The sequence below is a fragment of the Mobula hypostoma genome, chromosome 10 (assembly GCF_963921235.1).
Source record: "Mobula hypostoma chromosome 10, sMobHyp1.1, whole genome shotgun sequence".
NCBI lineage: Eukaryota > Metazoa > Chordata > Chondrichthyes > Myliobatiformes > Myliobatidae > Mobula > Mobula hypostoma.
Window position 1 is genome coordinate 54,872,436 of NC_086106.1, and position 19,928 is coordinate 54,892,363.

General features: G+C 48.1%; 1 pseudogene; it reads left to right on the top strand.

Moving 5' to 3' along the window:
- The first annotated feature begins 4,264 nt into the window (after window positions 1-4,264).
- Window positions 4,265-19,928, top strand: part of LOC134352538 (interferon-gamma-inducible GTPase 10-like) — a 60,599-nt pseudogene continuing 44,935 nt past the window's right edge.

The following is a 19,928-nucleotide window of genomic DNA, read 5'->3' on the forward strand; positions in this document are numbered from 1 at the left end:
ACAGTAAAAAATCAGTGAAGGAAAATATAGATATCTGTAGAAGAAGGGCATTGTAAAAGGCAGAATATAAATGACAGAACAATGAAAGCAAGATTTACAGCATCTATGGAAGGGAATGAAGGGTTTTGGCCCAAAACTGACTGCTCATTCCCCTTCATCGATGCTGTCTGACTTGCTGAGCTCACTCCAGCATTGTTTGCCTGTTGCACAGATTGATATCACTTTGCAGGATATTCGCACATTCAGTTGAACTAAAATATATGCATTAGGTGCCCAGACTAATGTTCAATCCCCCACAGTAGTGAAATGGGTGGAAAATGCCTTCATCCACAGAATCAGAGAATTTCAGTATTTAATCAGGAAGACAGAGTAAAGAAACTTCTGAGAATTAGAACGAGATAAATTTACCTTTAATTTGTGATTTGAAGAAACTGGTGCTCACATTTTAAAGATATTTATATTGAATTGATGATGATGGTGAAACAGATCATTGACCTTTACTGTCCAACTATCATGCCTCATAAACTCTTTCTACTTTACAATAGTGACTAAACAGCATCACCAATAACTGGCAATGAAGTGATTATATTAAATTTTCTTGGCTTTACAAACAGCAACAGTAACATAGTCGAAGTCCCTGAGTGTCTTGGCCTGTAGATTGATGGTGCATGGATGTTGTCTTGGAGCCATGTTTCTGCAAGGACAGGCCATAGCAGTTTCTTATTTCACACTAGGGTAGCTTCAGATGAACACGATCCAGCTGGTCTTCCTGGGAACCAATACTGAGGGTCAGAACCAATGGTGCAGGGGGTGGGAATAGCCCCTAACCATGCAGGGAACCCAGCAGCACATAGCCAGCTCCAGTGTCTCTTTCCCCAGCAGCCGCAAGGGACTCTGTGCCACAACCAAGGCCATGCAGCTCCTCCACCATTGTTCTTTACAATGATCCAGAGAATCAGAAGTCCAGTGTTCTACATTCCCAATGTTCTCAGGGTCTTGGTATCATAAAAAGAACATCCAAGATGATCATCTGTTGTATCATGCACCACTTCCGTGAACTGCCTCTGACTCCTTCTTCACTGGGTGGCTGAAGCAGGCTGCAGAATAGTGCAAAACAAGTAAGTAACTCGGTAGTGGGGTAAACCTGCAATGATTGATATTCTTGATAACCAGCAATATCTTGTGATCATGACAAACAGAAAGAGGATGAACAACTACACCTTTGTTTGGAACCAGAGAGGCTGCCGTGTCTGCGCTCACTGCCATCTTGCTGGAAAATACTGATGCACTGTATCAGAACAGATATAAATGCTGACAGATTCCCCAGGGACTCCCTGTAAATACTGACACACACCCGGGGTCCCACTATTGATAAGGACATAGTCTGGGGGACCCTCTGAGACAAATATTGAGACAATCTACTGAGAAGTATAGAAACCTGTGGAGAGACATCCTGTAAATAGTGACACACGCCTCGAGCCCCTCTTTAAATATTGATGTACTTCCTGAGGACCAGCTGTAAATACTGACATTCCCAGCGATCCCCTATAAATACTGACACAATCCTAGGGATCCCCTGTAAATACTGACTCACTCCCCAGGACCCCTTGTAAATACCAATGGACTGCCAAGGACCCCCTGTAAATGTTGATATGCTCCTTGTTCTCTTCTTAAACACCGATACTCTTCCAAAGACACTCTGTGAATACTAACACGCTCCAGAGACAGAATATAAATACAGACACACTCTCCAGGACCACCAGTCAACAATAAGACATTTCCCAGGACCCTCTAAATACAGACACACTTTATGAAACTCCCTGGGTCCCCCTGCCAATACTGACATAATACCAATGACCACATTACAGTATAAATATTGACGCACTTCCGTTGAAACCCTGTAAAGATTGATATTCACTGACCGGGACCCTCTGTAAATACTGATACACATCCCCGGATTCCTGTAAATAGTGACAAACTCCCTGGGTGCACACTGTTCATATTGACACACTCCAACACCTGCTGTAAATACAGACACCGTCCTCAGTACCTGGGGTACATATGAAAATTGAGGAAAGGGGTAATGCTGATGGAATTTCAGTAGCCAGACACTAAACAAAAATGCTGAATGAAAAAGGTAATAAACTCCGGTTTGTTATATGAGCCACGTGTAAATTGGTACAGAGTTAATAAGTTCAGAGAACTATATACATGCTTCACAGATTGGTGAGGGAGAACTGGGTTTGAAGTCATGGGATTTTGGCTCCAGTAATGAGGAAGCAGGGAGTTGCCGTGATGGGATTGTCTCAGAATGAACCACGTTGTGATTGTGCTCCTAGAGAATCACATATCTTGGACTGTGGATAGGGCTTTAAACTAAACAGTAGGGAGGGTCAAACAGCTTGGAAAGTATAAATGAAGTAACAATGGCTGAAGTTTCTGGAGTAATTAGAAATTCAGAAGATGGGTTCATTCCAAAGAAGCGACAGCATTCAGAAGGGAGGATGAGGTAACCGTGGTTGATGAGGAAAGTAGAATACAGCACAAAAGCAAAATAGAGGGCAGACAAATTGCAAAAATTGGCAAGAAGCTTGAAGATTCAAGAATGTTTCATGTCATTTCCAGCAAACAATTGTGAAGGAGAACAAAATAATTGTTACCCTGAAACATAAAAAGAATCACAACTAGATAAAAACACAATAATAATAAAATAACCAATATAATACATTACAACACACACAAAATGCTGGAGGATCTCAGCAGGTCAGGCAGCATCTATGGAAAGAAATTACTGTTGACATTTTGTGCCAAGACTCTTCAGCAGGACTGGAGAAATAAAAGATGAGGTGTAGATTTAAAAGGTGGGAGTGAAGGGAGAGAGAAACAAACGGTGATAGTTGAAACCAGGAGAGGGAGGGATGAAGTAAAGAGCTGGGAAATTGATTGGTGAAAGTGAAACAGGGCTGAAGCGGGAGTCTGATAGGAGAGGACAGAAGTTCATGAAAGAAAGAAAATGGGAAAAGAGCACCAATGGGAGGCGATGGGCAGGCAAGGAGATAAAGTGAGAGGTGAAAAGGGGATGGGGAATGATGTGGGGGACATTACTGGAAGTTTGAGAAATCTATGATCATTCCATCAGGTTGGATGTTACACAGACGGAATATAAGGTGTTGTTCCTCCAACCTTAGTGTGGCCTCATCGCGTCAATAGATGAGGCCATGGACTGACAAATCGGAATAGGAATGGGAAGTGGAATTAAAATGGGTGGCCACTGGGACATCCTGCTTCTTCTGGTGGACAGAGCACAGGTTCTTGGTGAAGCAGTCTCGCAATCTACGTTGGGTCTCATCAATATACATGAGGCCACATGGGGAGCACTGGACACAGTATATGACTCCTACAGACTCACAGGTGATGTATCGCCTCAGCTGTGATGCTGCCTGGGTGCCTGAGTTCCTCCAGCATTTTGTGCGTGTTGCTTTGATTTCCAGCATCTGCAGATTTTCTCTTGTTTGTGATTGAATATAATACAGAACTTATGAACACAGCTTGATTATATATCCATAAAGTGATGCTAGGCACAGGAATGTCTGTACATAAAGTGACTTTGACTGGAAATGGAGTAGTGGTGGTGCAAGATGTACAATTCCAGGAGATTGAAACTATTCACAGTTTCGATTGCTGTGCCACTGATCTAAGGACGGGTGTGAGTGTTGCAAGATCTCCTGAAGTCGATAACTGTCTGATTGCATTGTTGACATTGAGGAAGCAGTTCTATGCCTGGCACAAGGACTTCTGAAAATCCAAGTACACAAAGTCCAACAATTCTCCTTTTTTTATCAGACTTGTCAATGGGTGAGTTCCAAGCTGTTCGTCAGTCTATATTGCCCTGCTGTTTACCCCTATCTACAATTCCCGTTCCAGAGCCCGAGGCTATGCATGTTGACCGTACTCGCCTGACGCCAACTGACAGACAACAGAGAATCAGCACCCGCTCCTGTCTGTACTGTGGCCAAACAGACCACTTCATCTCCTCCTGCCCAGTAAAGCCAAGCGCTCACCAGTAGGATGAGGAGTACTGGTGAGCGTGACCCCTGTCTGGCCCTCCTCGACTCCACTCACTCTCAAACCTGCTTCTCTGGAGTGGGGCATCCTACGGTGAGCAGTCTCCATCTTGGTTGATTCTGGTGCAGAGGGATGTTTTATAGATTCCGGCTTGGCTGCCCAGTGGGGGTTACCCACGTCTGCTCTCCAGTCACGATTGATGGCCAACGCCTTGAACGGTCAGAGATTGGCTAACATCATCCATGTCATGGGCCCAGTGAGTCTCAGTTTATCGGGCAACCATCATGAACAGTTAATGTTATTGACTCTCCTCAAGATCCCGTTGTCCTGGGTCATCCCTGGATAGTTTAATACAACCCCTACATTGACAGGCTAATTTGCAAGATGGTAGGCTGGAGCCCATTCTGTCACTCCCACTGCCTCTGCCATGCTCAGATCCCCTTTTCTCCAAGCCTAGGTCACCCCCGAGGAATTTCCAGACCTTAGTGCCATCCCTCTTGAATACTCGGACCTCAAGGCTGTGTTCAGCAAGTCCCGGGCCACTTTCCTGCCACCTCATCATCCATGTGATTGCTCCATTGACCTCTTGCCTGGCACATCTCCCCCAAAGGGGCGCCTGTATTCCCTGTCCGTACCTGAAACAGAAGCCATGAATGAGCACATTCAAGAGTCTCTGGCTGCAGGCATCAACCAGCTGAATTCCTCCCCTGCTGGTGCTGGTTTTTCCTTCGTTGAAAAGAAGGAGGTCTCCATACGTACTTACATTGATTAACAGGGACTGAATGAAGTCACTGTTAAGTACCATTATCCTCTTCTGCTCATGACCTCGGCATCTGAACTACTGCAAAAAGTCTCAGTTTTCACCAAGCTTCATCTCCATAACGCCTACCATCTTGTCTGCATCCGCAAAGGGAACGAGTGGAAAATGGCATTTAGCACCACCTCAGGCCATTACAAGTATCTGGTCATGCTATTCTGCCTCACCAACGCCCCCGCCGTTTTCCAAGCCCTGGTAAATGACGTTGTCAGAGACATGTGAACCAATTTGTTCTTGAGTATCTCGATGACATTTTCTTTTTTTCCCAGTCCCTTGCTGAACACATAGGTCACGTCCGCAGATCTTTCCAGCACCTTCTGGAGAACCAGCTGTTGGGAAGGCTGAGAAATGTGAGTTTCATCACAATACAGTCTCCTTCCTGGGGTATGTAATTTCAGGAAGTTCCATTCAAATGGACCAACAGAAGGTCAAGGCGGTGGTCAAATGGCCCCAGCCTTCGACTTGTCGGGAGTTACAACGTTTTTGGGCTTTGCCAACTTCTATCGCCGCTTCATCAGAAATTACAGTACACTGGCTGCAACACTCACTGCTCTTGCCTCATCTGCTGTCAGATTCTCCTGGTCTTCTGCTGCTGAAAAAAAAACATTCTCTGACCAGAAGGAACGTTTCACCTCTGTTCCCAACCCGGTTCAACCCGACACCGACCGGCAGTTCATTGTGGAGGTGGATACATCTGACATTGATGTAGGAGCTATTCTCTCTCAGCGCTTGGCCAAGGATGAGAAGGTACACACCTGCGCCTTCTTCTCTCACCACCTCACTCCCACGGAGTGGAATTACAATGTTAGAAACCTTGAGCTGCTGTCTGTGAAGCTAGATCTGGCGGAGAGGAGGCATTGGCTGGAGGGAACCAAGGTACCATTCTTGGTCTGGACTGATCACAAGAATCTGGAATATATCCGTACTGCCAAGCATCTCAACTTCCGTCAAACTCATTGGTCCCTGTTTTTCTCAAGATTCAATTTTACTCTGTCCTTCTGCCGCTGTTCCAAGAATGGAAAACCTGATGCCCTCTCCTGAAGATTTCCCTCCTCTGAGACCCCTGAGGTACCCAATGTCATCTTCCCTGCTCACTGTCTCGTGTGTTCAGCGCAATGGGACATTGAATCCATTGTGCAAGCTGCTCAACAGAGCGAGGCAGCCCCTAGTCAATACCCCAATAACCGTGTCTATGTTCCCAGCTCGCTCCGCTCACAGGTATTGCAGTGCGGTCATTCTTCCTGATTATCCTGTCACCCTGGAGCCAAGTGTACTCGGGCCTTCATCAGTCGGCGGTTATGGTCGTCCTCCATGGGAGATGACAACTGCAATTTGTCTCAGTCTGCTCGGTCTGTGCTCGAGGCAAGGACTCTAAAAGGTCACCTATTAGTCTGTTTCAGCCCCTGTCTATCCCCAAGAGACACTGGTCCCACGTTGCCCTGGACTGTCTCACTGGTCGTTCCTCATCAGGTGGTAATACCCCCATTCACACAGTCGTTGATCATTTCTCCAATCTGTGCACTTCATTCCTTTACATAAACTCCCCCTGTCAAAAACAAGCCAAATTACTAGTTTTGCATGTTTTTAAATTACATGGTTTACCTGTAGATGTTCTGTCAGACAGGGGCTCTCAATTCACATCCAACTTCTGGAGGGCATTCTGTAATCTTCTGAATACCTCCGTGAGTCTGTCTTCAGGATTCCACCCACAGACCAATGGCCAGACCGAGCGGGTCAGCCAACAGCTAGAGACAATACTTCAGTGTCTGGTCTCCCAGAACCCTTCCGCGTGGAGTCAGCAGCTACCCTGGGCCGAGTACGCCATAAACTCTCATCCGTCCTCATCCACTGGTCTGTCCCCCTGTGAGTGCTGCCTTGGCTACCAACCTCCACTGGTTCCTGCCCAGGAGGAGGTTGTTGGCGTTCCATCTGCCGAGGCGTTCTTCCGCCGTTGTCAGTGGACATGGAGGCGCAGTCGCTCTGCCCTTCTCTGTGCCTCTACTAGGATCAAGTGTCAAGTTGACCACTATCACTCCAAGGCCCCACGTTACCGCCAGGGACAGAGTGTGGCTTTCAACCCGCGACCTGCCCCTCAAGGTGGATTCCTTCAAACTCGCCCCTCACTACATAGGCCTCTTTCCCATTGCTAAAGTCATAGCCCCGCTGCTGTCCGTCTCAAGCTGCCCTCCACTCTCTGCTGCATCTCTCTGCTTCATATGTCCCGCATCAAGCCTTTCATGAGCCGCCTCTGTGTCCTGTCCCCAAACTCCGCCATCCACCAAGGCTCATCGATGGGTCAGAGTCCTTCACGGTGCAGCAACTGCTGGACTTTCATCACTGGGGCTGTGGCCTCCAGTACCTTGTGGACTGCAAGGCCTACGTGTCACAATGGAGGCATTGGGAATGGACCCAAATGCAAGACACAGACACTGAAGTACAAGGAATAGGACTTGACTAGAGTAAGGAGGTGACAGGATACAGACAAGGAGAAGGGACAAGAACACAGACTTGGGTTAGGACAAGGACAAGAAACCAGGAACCCGGACAAGGAACTATGAACTAGGAGCCTGGGCATGGGTGAGCAGGACCAGGACTAGGAACCATGGACTTGGAGCCTGTGCTTGGTTTCTGAGCCAGAGGCTGGACAAGGGCCCAGAACCTGGGTCTTGCCTCGGGCTTGGACCCCAGAACTCAGCAAGGACATGACATGGTTAGCAGACTGGAGGCTGGGGCCCCGAGGCTTGAGCTTGCAGACAGGCTGGGCCCCAAGGCTTGAGCTTGCAGACAGGCTGGGGCCCCGAGGCTTGAGCTTGCAGACAGGCTGGGGCCCCGAGGCTTGAGCTTGCAGACAGGCTGGGGCCCCGAGGCTTGAGCTTGCAGACAGGCTGGGGCCCCCGAGGCTTGAGCTTGCAGACAGGCTGGGGCCCCCGAGGCTTGATGCTGCAGGCTGTGAACTGGGGTCTTGGAATGCGGAGGCTAATAACTTGGAGGCTGGAGCTCAGAGACAGACTGGGAACAGTACACCAACGTAGAGTTGGTACTTATCCTTTGAAAACCTGGGGCTCATCTTTAACACATCACCAACATGAGACTGGACAGAACATGGACATAGAGCCTGGACTTATACTTAGACAAGCTGGGACTCAACTTCATCTCCACACCAAGGTGCAACAGGACAGCCGGACATACCCAACCGAGGCAAAGACAAGACAAGATAGGTCCCCCCGCAGGGCAACGGCAGAATAGCCTGGCTTACCCCACGGAGTCAAGGACAGGACAAGGCAGATCCCCCACAGGGCAACGGCAGAGCAGCCTGACTTACCCCACGGAGATGAGGACTAGAAGAGACAAATATTGAAGAATGACAGACAATTCCATCTCTGCTTCGGGGGTGCCCCGAGTCACAGTTACAGCCAGCGACCCCAGCTGGCTACGGAAACAGCTGGATCCCTATCTAGCTCAGAGTGGCTGACAGCCACCTAGCTGGCCCGGGAAACGGCCGAATCCATACCGTAAAGACAGCTCTGACTACTGACAGCAAGGCTTCATGAGGGGATGGTTCCCCAACGTGGCCTCAAGATGGCAAGTGGCCTCTCTCGCCTTCCACCGGCAGGATGCTCCCAGGGGATCTTGACAAGACAAACCAGCAGCTCACACTCGACCCCAAGGCCACTTATATTCCAAGGCCCAAGATGGGAATCAGTACCTATGATTAACTCCACCAAATCAAGGGACATCTGGAAGACCCGGAGTCCTGAGTCCACGGACCGGACCGTGAACCGGAATGCGGACTTAGCGGGCTGGACAATGACACTACAGTCCTGAGGAGAGGTGCTGGGTCTCCGTTCATTACATCCTGCACCCCTCTCTCGTCAGGGACTTTCATTGCCAGCACCCATCTCTACCTGCCGTGAGGCCAGGAGGCATCCGTAGAGGGGGTGGTACTGTCAGTACTTCCAGTTGAACAGTCTTTTTGTCAGTTTGTAGTTTTGTATTGCCATGTGCTCTTGTTTGTTTTCATGCCCCATGTGCTCCTGTCCCGGCTCCTGCTCTACTCCGGCCCCTGTATTACTGAGTACTCCGTCTCTCTCCTGTTTCTCATTACTACCTGATTTGCTGCCACTTCTGCTCATTGTGCTCCACCTATCATCTGACTCTGTTTATTGCTGAGTATATTTCAGTCCTGTGTTTTCACCTGTTTATTGCTAGATTGTGCCAGTGAGTTTTCCTGATTCTTTCCAGCATTTGTATCTGAACTCTGTCTGTCTGAATACTGACTCTGCCTGTTTCCCGATTCCATTTTTAGATTTCTCTGGAAATTTTGATCTCCGTCTGAACTTTGACGCCGACTTTGTTGCCCCCCGACCCCGGGATTTGCTACTCAGTAATTATCATAGTGCAAACAGTTCGCGGTGTGCGAATGGGTTCCTGCTTCAGTGTCCTGACAGCCCACTTTAGCTAAAAATATCTTTCCAACTAAATGTTCAAAAAGTATTGAATATGTGGGACTGGGTTGGTGGCCTTTTTAAGGCAACGTTAAACACCGCATGGACAACAAAAACCATCGGGCGTAGGGACGATATGGAGCTGTGAAGCCCAAGGACCATTCTTTCTGCATATAATACCAAGCATTTCCATGTTGGCAAATTCAGGCTTTGTGCAGCCCAGCTTTTCTAAGTCCAGTCTACGCACACGGACTTGCACCAGTGAGCCAGTTGTGAAAATGTGGTACTCGAACTCATGCATTGAGGTTGTAGTGGGATTGGTGAGGTTTTGGAGTTCACCCAGGAGGCGAGTGAATTCACATGTAGTGGTGCATGCACCAGACTGAGGCTTCTTGGGGAAGTGATTGTGGGAGACGGGGCAGGGTAACGACCCAGTGTCCTATATGTTGACAAACCGGCAATTCTTAAGATCTACTGACAGTCTGTTGGTGAACAGGAAATATACGTCAAGCCCTCAACGACTGCTGTTTTTTAACTGAGTTCAAAGTTTTGTTGTAATACTACTCAGCCAACTATCTATCTTACTCCTGTACTTCTCATCACCGTAGAAATTCTGCCAGCAATAGTGGTGTCATCAGCAAATTCATAGAACTGTGCCAAATCTCATAGTCAGGAGGGTAGAGAGAGCAGAGTAGTGCGAAAAGCAATTTATCTGGTACCACCACAGTGATGACAGAAGTTCTCACGACCACATTAATGAGCTCCTGCCTGAGTCAGAGCTTGTCCTTCCTTCCCTGGTTACCAATGGCTTCTCAAGGTTCAGGGTTCGGTTTGCTCTTTGGGTTTGATATAAGGAGCAGTATGGTAACTGGTGATGAGAGAAGGTCAGGGATAGGAGTTGAGGTTTGGGTCAGGGACAGGACTTAAAGGTTAGATTTAGGGTTCCCCGTCAGAAAGAGTGGGTGCTCGATCTATTTCAGATCCCCAGATTATTTATTTATTGTCGAGATAACTTCTGGCCCTTTGAGCCGCCCTCCCGGCAATCCGCCGATTTAACCCTCGTCTAATCGCAGGACAATTTACTATGACTAATTAACCTACCAACCAGTGCATTTTTGCAGGTTTGCAGGTCAAGCAGGCTAACAAGACAGAATATGCAGTGTTGGTGTTCAATGCTACAGGGGTTGAATTTAAGAGCAGAGTACTGGTGAGGCCACATATGGAGTATTGCTTGCACTTCTGGTCTCCTTACTTGAGGAAATAAATACTGGCTTTGGAGGAGCTACAGAGGAGGTTCACCATGTTGATTCCAGAGATGAGGGGTTTTGGCTATGAGGAGAGATTGAGTCATCTGGGACTTTTACTCACTGGATTTCAGAGGATTCAGAGGTGATATTATAGAAACATGTAAAATTATGAAGGTGTAGATAAGATAGAGGCAGGGAGTAAAACTAGAACTATGGGACATAGCTTCAAGATTTGGGTGAGCAAATTTAGGACAGAAATGAGAAAGAAATGCTTTTCCCAAGGAGAGGTGAATCTGTAGAATTCTCTCCCCACTGATGCAGTGGAGGCTACCTCAGTGAATATATCTGAGACAAGGTCAGATTGATTTTTACACAGTAGGGGAATTAAGGGTTACGAAGAAAGGGCAGGTAGGTGGAAATGAGTCCATCTACATAGCAGCCATGAGCTTACCGAATGGTGGAGCAGGCTCGATTGGCTAGATGGCCTACTCCTGTTCCTATTTCTTACGTCCTTGTGCACTGTGGGAGAAAGGATTGATCGTAGAAACATAGAAAACCTACAGCACAATACAGGCCCTTCGGCCCATAAAGTTGTGCCGAACATGTCGCTAACTTAGAAATTACTAGGCTTACCTATAGCCCCCTATTTTTCTAAGCTCTATGTACCATAAGACCATAAGGCAAAGGAGCAGAAGTTGGCCATTCAGCCCATTGAGTCTGCTCCACCATTTTATTACGAGCTGATCCATTCTCCCATTTAGCCCCACTCCCCCGCCTTCTCACCAGAACCTTTGATGCACTGGCTACTCAGATACCTATCAACCTCTGCCTTGAATACACCCAATGAACTTATGTAAAAGTCTCTTAAAAGACCCTATCCTATCTGTCTCAACTACTGTTGCCAGCAGCCCACTCCACGCACTCAGCGCTCTCTGAGTAAAACACTTACGCCTGACATCTCCCCTGCACCTACTCCCCAGCACCTGAAGCCTGTGTCCTCTTGTGGCAACCATTTCAGCCCTGGGAAAAAGCCTCTGACTATCCACACGATCAATGCCTCTCATCATCTTATTCAGCTCGATGAGGTCATCTCGCATCCTCTGTTGCTCCAAGGAGAACGTAGAACATAGAACATAGAATAGTACAGCACAGTACAGGCCCATCGGCCCACAATGTTGTGCCGACCCTTAAACCCTACCTCCCATATAACCCCCAACTTAAATTCCTCCATATACCTGTCTAGTAGTCTCTTAAATTTCACTAGGGTATCTGCCTCCACCACTAACTCAGGCAGTGCATTCCACGCACCAACCACTCTCTGAGTAAAAAACTTTCCTCTAATACCCCCTTGAACTTCCCACCCCATACCCTAAAGCCATATCCTCTTGTATTGAGCAGTGGTGCCCTGGAGAAGAGGCGCTGGCTGTCCACTCTATCTATTCCTTTTCATATCTTTTATACCTCTATCATGTCTCCTCTCATCGTTCTTCTCTCCAAGGAGTAAAACCCTAGCTCCCTTAACCTCTGATCATAATGCATACTCTCTAAAAGAGGCAGTGTCACACTGCTGCGCATTGGGAAATGGACCCAAATGCAAGACACAGACACTGAAGTACCAGGAACAGGACAAGGATGCAAGACCTGGGCTAGAACATGGACACAAAACAGGGAAACCAGACAAAGAACTATGAACTAGGAGCCTGGGCTTGAAAGCCAAGCCAGAGACTGGACAAGGACACAGAACCAGGATCTTGCCTCGCGCTCAGGCACCAGAACCAGGCATTAGTGAGACCTCATTTGGAATACTGTGTGCAGTTTTGGGCCCCCTATCTTAGAAAGGATGTACTGATGTTGGAGAGAGTTCAGAGAAGATTTACGAGGATGATTCCTGGAATGCAGGGGCTAACATATGAGGAGCGTCTGTCGGCTCTTGGATTGTATTCATTAGAGTATAGAAGAATGAGAGGGGATCTCATAGAAACATTTTGAATGTTGAAAGGGTTGGACAGACTAGATGTGGAAAGGTTGTTTCCCTTGGTGGGTGAGTCCAGGACAAGAGGCCATAGTCTTAGAATTAGAGGGTACCCAGTTAAAACAGAGATGAGGAGAAATTTTTTTAGCCAGAGGGTTGTGGATTTGTGGAATTCGTTGCCACATCCAGCTGTGGAGGCCCGATCATTGTGGGTGTTTAAGGAGGAGATTGACAGGTATCTAATTAGTCAGGGTATCAAGGGATATGGGGAAAAAGCCGGAAATTGGAACTAGATGGGTGAATAGTTTAGCTCATGGGGGAGCTGCGGAGCAGACTCGATGGGCCGAATGGCCTACTTCTGCTTCTTTGTCTTGTGAACTTGTGACTGCAGGACTCGAGGCTGAGGTTTGGAGGCTTGAGGCTTGGAGAAAGGCTTGGGGTCTTGAGGCTTGAGGCTTGGAGACAGGCTTGGGGTCTTGAGGCTTGAGGCTTGGTGACAGGCTTGGGGTCTTGAGGCTTGAGGCTTGGAGACAGACTTGGGGTCTTAGGTCTTGGGTCTAGGGTACTTCGAAGCTTGGGTATGGCCTCCGAGCCAGAGATTGGGCAAGGACTCAGAACCTGGGACTTGACTCGGGCTCGGACAAGACGAGGCTACAGAACTGGACATGGCTTGGGTGAGGAACTCCTGGGTAGGGCGAGACACAAGGACAGGTAAAGGCACATGGACAGGACTCAGATAGGACTGGACTAGGCATGGACTGGACGAGGTCCTTCAGGAGCACGGAGCCTTGGACTAGAAGAGACGGGAGCACGGAACACAGAGCCGGGACCCCTCCTTGGGAACAGGACGTAGGGCCGGGACTCATACACAGAACGCTGAACATGAAGAAACAGATCCCAACACAACCTGGCGGCAAACGGCCGGACAGACCTAGTGAAGGCGAGGACACAGAGACAGTTCCCAACACTAGGTAGCGGCAAACGGCCGAACCTACCTAGCGAAGGCGTGGACACAGAGAGACAATTCCACACAACAAAAGACAGTTCCTTATCTTGGCCTAACAAGGCCCCAGTCTTGCTCCAGCGGTAAAACTTCAGCGATACAGGCGGCGTATCCAGGCTAGGTGAGCAAGCAGAGAGTTAGGTGAGGTATCCAGGCTGAGAGTCAGGCGAGGGGGGGAAGACAAAGATTTCTGAGCCTCTGTCAATGATCTTTGCATCATCAATGGGGATGGGAGAGGTTCCGGAGGATTGGAGGGTTGCAGTCGTTGTTCCCTTTTTCAAGAAGGGGAGTAGAGATAGCCCAGAAAATTATAAACCAGTGAGTCTTACTTCAGTTGTTGGTAATGTGACAAAAGACCAAATTATCAGAAGATTGATGCCGATAAGAAGGACAATGGGGGAACATTCAGAAATGTTAATGGGGGATGAGAGAGATTAACAAAAAGGAGACACAGTTCCGAGTATCGTCAGAGACCGGTTGCTTTGAACCTGAACTGTTTGAAGTTTGATGGACAGGCGATACCCCAGCAGGGGGATAAAAGGAACAGGTTCGCTAAGGCAAGACACACACATGACACCACGAGATAACGAGACCCTGGAAAAGCAGTGTGCCCCCACAAGTTGGTGGAGTTTTGGAGGTCTGGTCGCGGGACCAACCATAGACGCACAGGGTGAGAAGGTATGGTCGGTGGGTACCTGGTGTGTGTGTCCACCTTTGCCTGGGTGCCGGCTTCACCGCAGGAGAACGATTGTATCCGGAACGGAGGGGTCACAGTCGGTGACCTCAGAAGACATTAAAAAGGGCTCGCGCCGACAGCTAACTGCGAAAAACAAAGGTCGGTCTGTTGAATCCGATTTGAATATCAGCATTCGCTCTCTCTCTCTCTCTCTCCAATGGCACGACAGCGATTAATGCGAACTGAAACTGAACTGAACTCTGTGTCACTTGAGACTGATCACTTTACCCCTGGACTGCGATAGAGGTTGATTGATCCTATTATCCTCGTTCTGTGTACATGTGTGTTTATTCATTGCTAACCTGTTGCATTTATTTCCTTACTATTAGAGTACTGTGTTACTTATTTCTTTAATAAAACTTTCTTAGTTCCAGTAATCCAGACTCCAACTAAGTGGTCCAATTCTGCTGGTTTGGCAACCCAGTTACGGGGTACGTAACATAAGTGGGGTTCTCGTCCACGATTTTGAACACTAAATTTAGGATGGGGTAAATTGATTGGGTTAAAATTCCCGAAAGAAAGAAAAGGCAAACAGCAGAAATGGAGATTGAGGAATTTCTAAAGGCGCCGACCTTGGAGGCATTAGAGGATGCCAGGAAATCGGAATTGGCAGCTGTGGCCAAATGGTTGAATCTTGTTAAAGGGAAGTTGACAATGAGGAGAGAGGAGATACACAGAGCTATCATAGAGCATTAAGTGTCTAAAGGTATGTTTCCCCAAGGGCAGCTGGAGGTGATATCTATTGGAAAACCTGGTGGAGACGCAGTACAGGTGCAGATTGAAAAATTGAGACTCGAGCACGAGTTCTGGGTACAGCAGCTAGAACACGAAGAGAAACAGTTAGAACGGCAAGAAAGAGAGAAACAGTTAGAACGGCAAGAGAGAGAGAGGCAGTTGGAGTGGGAAGAGAGAGAGAGGCAGTTGGAGAAACAGAGGGAAAGGGAATTTGAGCTGGAGAGGTTAAAGATGATGGCAGTGCAGGGGCCCATGCCGAACCAAGGTGGAGGGTTCAGGGTGACCCAGGAGGTTAGGCTGGTTCCCCCATTTGACGTTACCGATGTGGATCGGTACTTTCTCCATTTCGAAAAAGTTGCTGCAAGTCAGGACTGGCAGAGGGATAAGTGGGCTGTTTTGCTTCAGAGTGTACTTAAAGGAAATGCCCAACAAGCTTACTCGGCTTTGTCAGCAGAAGATGCCCAGAGGTATGAGGTGGTGAAAGAGGCCATACTCAGGATTTATGAGTTGGTCCCAGAAGCATACCAGCAAAGGTTCCGGAATGTGAGGAAGCAGTGGGACCGCACGTATTTGGAGTTTGCCCATGAGATGCAGACATATTGTGAGCATTGGTGCGCCTCGAAAGGGGTCAATGGAGATTATGACAGACTGCTACAGCTAATCCTGATTAAGCAGTTTAAGGGTTGTGTCCCTGAAGGTATGAGACCCTACCTAGATGAGAAAGAGGCAGACACTTTAGCCGCAACTGCTAAGTTAGCGGATGAATACGCGTTGACACATAAAACGAAATTTGCCCTGAGTAAAGGCTACCAGAAGAGTAGTCAGGACGGCGGGGAGAGTCCGCCAGAAAAATCAGAAAGTAAGCCGGGGACTAGTGATAAGGATAAGGTAGACCGGGAGCAGTTTGGTAGGAAGTCTCCTGGGGTCGTATGTTATAATTGTGGGAAAGTCGGACACTTTGCGTCCAGGTGCTTTGCCCCAAAGAAGGAGACGGGAAAAGGAAAGGCGACGGTTCCGACTGGCTGTATTGAGCTGGTAAGCAAACCGCTAGGAGAGAAGAGGTCTGATAAAGTTCAGGAAGGGCGTGAGAGGTTTATCTCGGCCGTATTGGTGTCGGTGAAGGAGGGGTTAAACCTAGTTCCAGTACGGATCTGGAGAGACACGGGAGCGTGTCAGTCATTGATATTAAAGAGTGTGTTAGACTTTAGTTCAGAGTCCGAGACTGGGAAAGTCAGGGTCATAAAAGGCATTGGGAAAGGGACTGAGGCAGTACCTTTGCAACCAGATACACCTAAAAAGCGACTTGGTCTCCGGACTGGTCATGATCGGGGTGAGGCCCGAACTACCGATGAAAGACGTGGAGGTCTTATTCGGTAATGACCTCGCCAGCGGAAATGTGTTCTCAGCAGTAAAACTGACAAGCCAGCCTGCCAGGATTGAGGCCCCGCCCATGGACTCACAGATTTATCCTGTTTGCACAGTGACTCGGTGTGTGTCCAAAAAGGCTGCTGAAGTAACTATAGAATTGGCTGAGACGTTTTTACCAGCCTTGTACCGGGGGGGGTTAGAAAGTGAAAAGAAGGAGCGTAGTGAAACAGGAGGAAGTGAGGGAGCTGAGGCAGGCTTAGCATTAACCAGGAAGAAATTTGTACAGGCACAGGAGCGAGACGAGGAGCTGATGGTTTTGGCGGAGACAGCTCTCTCTGAAGCAGAATTGAAAAGGGAGCCAGTAGGCTATTGTGTGGAGGAGGGAGTGCTAAGAAAGAAAGGGAGACCAAGTACCGTGCTCGCAGATGAGGAATGGGGAGTGGTGCCAAAAATTTATGGGGATGAGACTCTTAACCTGGCCCACAAGATACCCCTCGGTGGACATTTTGGGGGGAGGAAAACAGTTGACGGAATCATGAAAGAGTTTTACTGGCTGCACAGGAGGAAGGATGATACTGACTATCGCAGACGTGAGCTGACACAGTTACAGGCTTTTGATATGCTGACAGCTTGCCACGATAGGCAAACAAACTCAGTCGGTGTTATCACGAAAATTAATGAGGCGAGGATGCCACCTGATAAGGGGAAAACCCATTTGGAAAAGATAAGTATGGGGACGATCAGATGGGAGATGTCTATTGTTTTGTTAAGAGAGCTAATTAAACAGCACGCACACGTAGGTCCCCAGATGTCCTGAGGCGATGCAAAGAGCTGGGACATGGAGTTGTTGTCACATCAGGTCAGCCTAGTGAGCAACACCCCTATAGAATGATTAATTCAGTGACAAAAGGGCTAAAGAACACAGAAGTGTATATTGGCGATGTAGTGGTCTGGAGTGACACATGGGAAGAGCACATTGTGGCACTGTTTAAACGGCTGTCTAAAGCCTGCCTGACAGTGAACCTCGCAAAAAGTGAATTCGGCCGGGGAAAAATCACTTATCTGGGATTTGTGGTAAGACAGGGGCAGCTGGCACTGATGCAAGTTAAGGTGCGGGCTATCTCCGACGTCCCCACCCTGACAGACAAGAGAGCCCTGAGAAGGTTCTTGGAGATGGTGGGGTACTATAGGAAGTTTTGCAAGAACTTTGCGGATATTACCCACCCTCTTACTAAGCTCTTGCTAAAGAATGCTAAGTTGGCATGGGACAACCCTTGTTATCTTGGTCCGGGACGAAGACCACTGAGAAGTTACACTGATCACAACTCACTAGTGTTTTTGGCCACTATGAAGTTTGCTAAGTTGGAGCCTGGTTTTAGAGGATTATTTAAATACCACATATAAAAGGAACGGAAAATGTGATTGCTGACTGTCTGTCAAGGTGTTGACAACTTAAAATTCTCTGTACTAGCCAAATAGCTGATGAACATGTATATTTGTGTGTATCTAATGGTGTATTCATGACTATAATTTTTACCCTGGTAAAAATCCTTGAAGGATAGGGGTGTGACAAAAGACCAAATTATCAGAAGATTGATGCCGATACGAAGGACAATGGGGGAGCATTCAGAAATGTTAATGGGGGACGAGAGAGATTAACGAAAAGGAGACACAGTTCTGAGTATTGTCAGAGACCGGTTGCTTTGAACCTGAACTGTTTGAAGTTTGATGGACAGGCGGTACCCCAGCAGGGGGATAAAAGGAACAGGTTCGCTAAGGCAAGACACACACATGACACCACGAGATAACGAGACCCTGGAAAAGCGGTGTGCCCCCACAAGTTGGTGGAGTTTTGGAGGTCTGGTCGCGGGACCAACCATAGACGCACAGGGTGAGAAGGTATGGTCGGTGGGTACCTGGTGTGTGTGTCCACCCTTGCCTGGGTGCCGGCTTCACTGCAGGAGAACGATTGTATCTGGAACGGATGGGTCACAGTCGGTGACCTCAGAAGACATTAAAAAGGGCTTGCGCCGATAGCTAACTGCGAAGAACAAAGGTCGGTCTGTTGAATCCGATTTGAATATCAGCATTCGCTCTCTCTCTCTCTCTCTCTCTCTCCCCAATGGCACGACAGCGATTACTGTGAACTGAAACTGAACTGAACTCTGTGTCACTTGAGACTGATCATTTTACCCCTAGACTGCGATAGAGTTTGATTGATCCTATTATCCTAGTTCCGTGTACATGTGTGTTTATTCATTGCTAACCTGTTGCATTTATATCCTTACTATTAGAGTACTGTGTTACTTATTTCTTTAATAAAACTTGCTTAGTTCCAGTAATCCAGACTCCAACTAAGTGGTCCATTTCTGCTAGTTTGGCAACCCAGTTACGGGATACGTAACAGTAAGTTGATGGTGAAGATCCTGAGATACAGGATTTATGCACATTTGGAGAGGCAGAATATGATTAGGAATAGTCAGCATGGCTTTTTGAAAGGCAGGTCGTGCTTCACAAGCCTGATTGAATTTTTTGATGATGCGACTAAACACATTGATGATGGTAGAGCAGTATAAGTAGTGTTTATGGATTTCAGAAAAGCATTTGATAAGGTACCCCATGCAGGGATTATTGAGGAACTAAGGAAGCTGTCATGGTCAGGTCTGTGAAGTCCACGTTCTGGTACACGGTCCGGTCCATGGACTCCAGACCCTGGGTCTTCCAGCTGTCCCGTCTCAGCATTCTATGTATGAGTCCCGGCCCTACGTCCTGTTCCCAAGGAGGGGTCCCAGCTCTGTGTTCCATGTTCCTGTCTCTCAAGTCCAAGGCTCCATGTTCCCGTGCTCTGGACCAAGGCTCTGTGTTCCTGTCCTCCCCAAGAACAAGTCAAGGCTTCCAGCTTTGTGTTCCGAGGTTCCTGTCTCCCAAGACCACGTCATATCTTCGCCTAGTTCCAGAGTCCGAGCCCGAGTCAAGACCCAGGTTCTGGGTCCTTGTCCAGTCTCTGGCTCTGCATGTCCTCGCCTCGAGGAACCCAAGCCACGAAGAACCCAAGCCTCAAGGAATCCAAGCCACGAAGAACCCAAGCCTCAAGGAACCCAAGCCATGTCTTGTCCTGTAGCCACGTCATGTCCTCGCCTATTTCCGGGGTCTGAGCCCCAGTCAAGACCCAGGTTCTGGGTCCTTGTCCAGTCCTTCGCTCAGAGTCCAAGCCCAGGCTCCTAGTTCCCAGTTCCTGGTCCTAGTCCTGCTTGCCTCGCCAGTGCCCTAGCCCAAGTCTGTGTTCTTGTCCCAGCTCCTAGTCTGCATGCATTCACGTCCCTAACACTAGTCTCTAGTCCTGTCCTGTTCCTAGTACTACAGTGTCTGTGTCTTGCATTTGGATCTGCCACCAGGGCTCCCTTGTGACAGAAGCATGGGATCCAAGGGGACATTGCTTTGTGGATCAAGAACTGGCTTGCCCACAGAAGGCAAGGAGAGGTTGTAGACGGGTCATAATCTGCATGGAGGTCGGTTACCAGTATTGTGCCTCAGGGATCT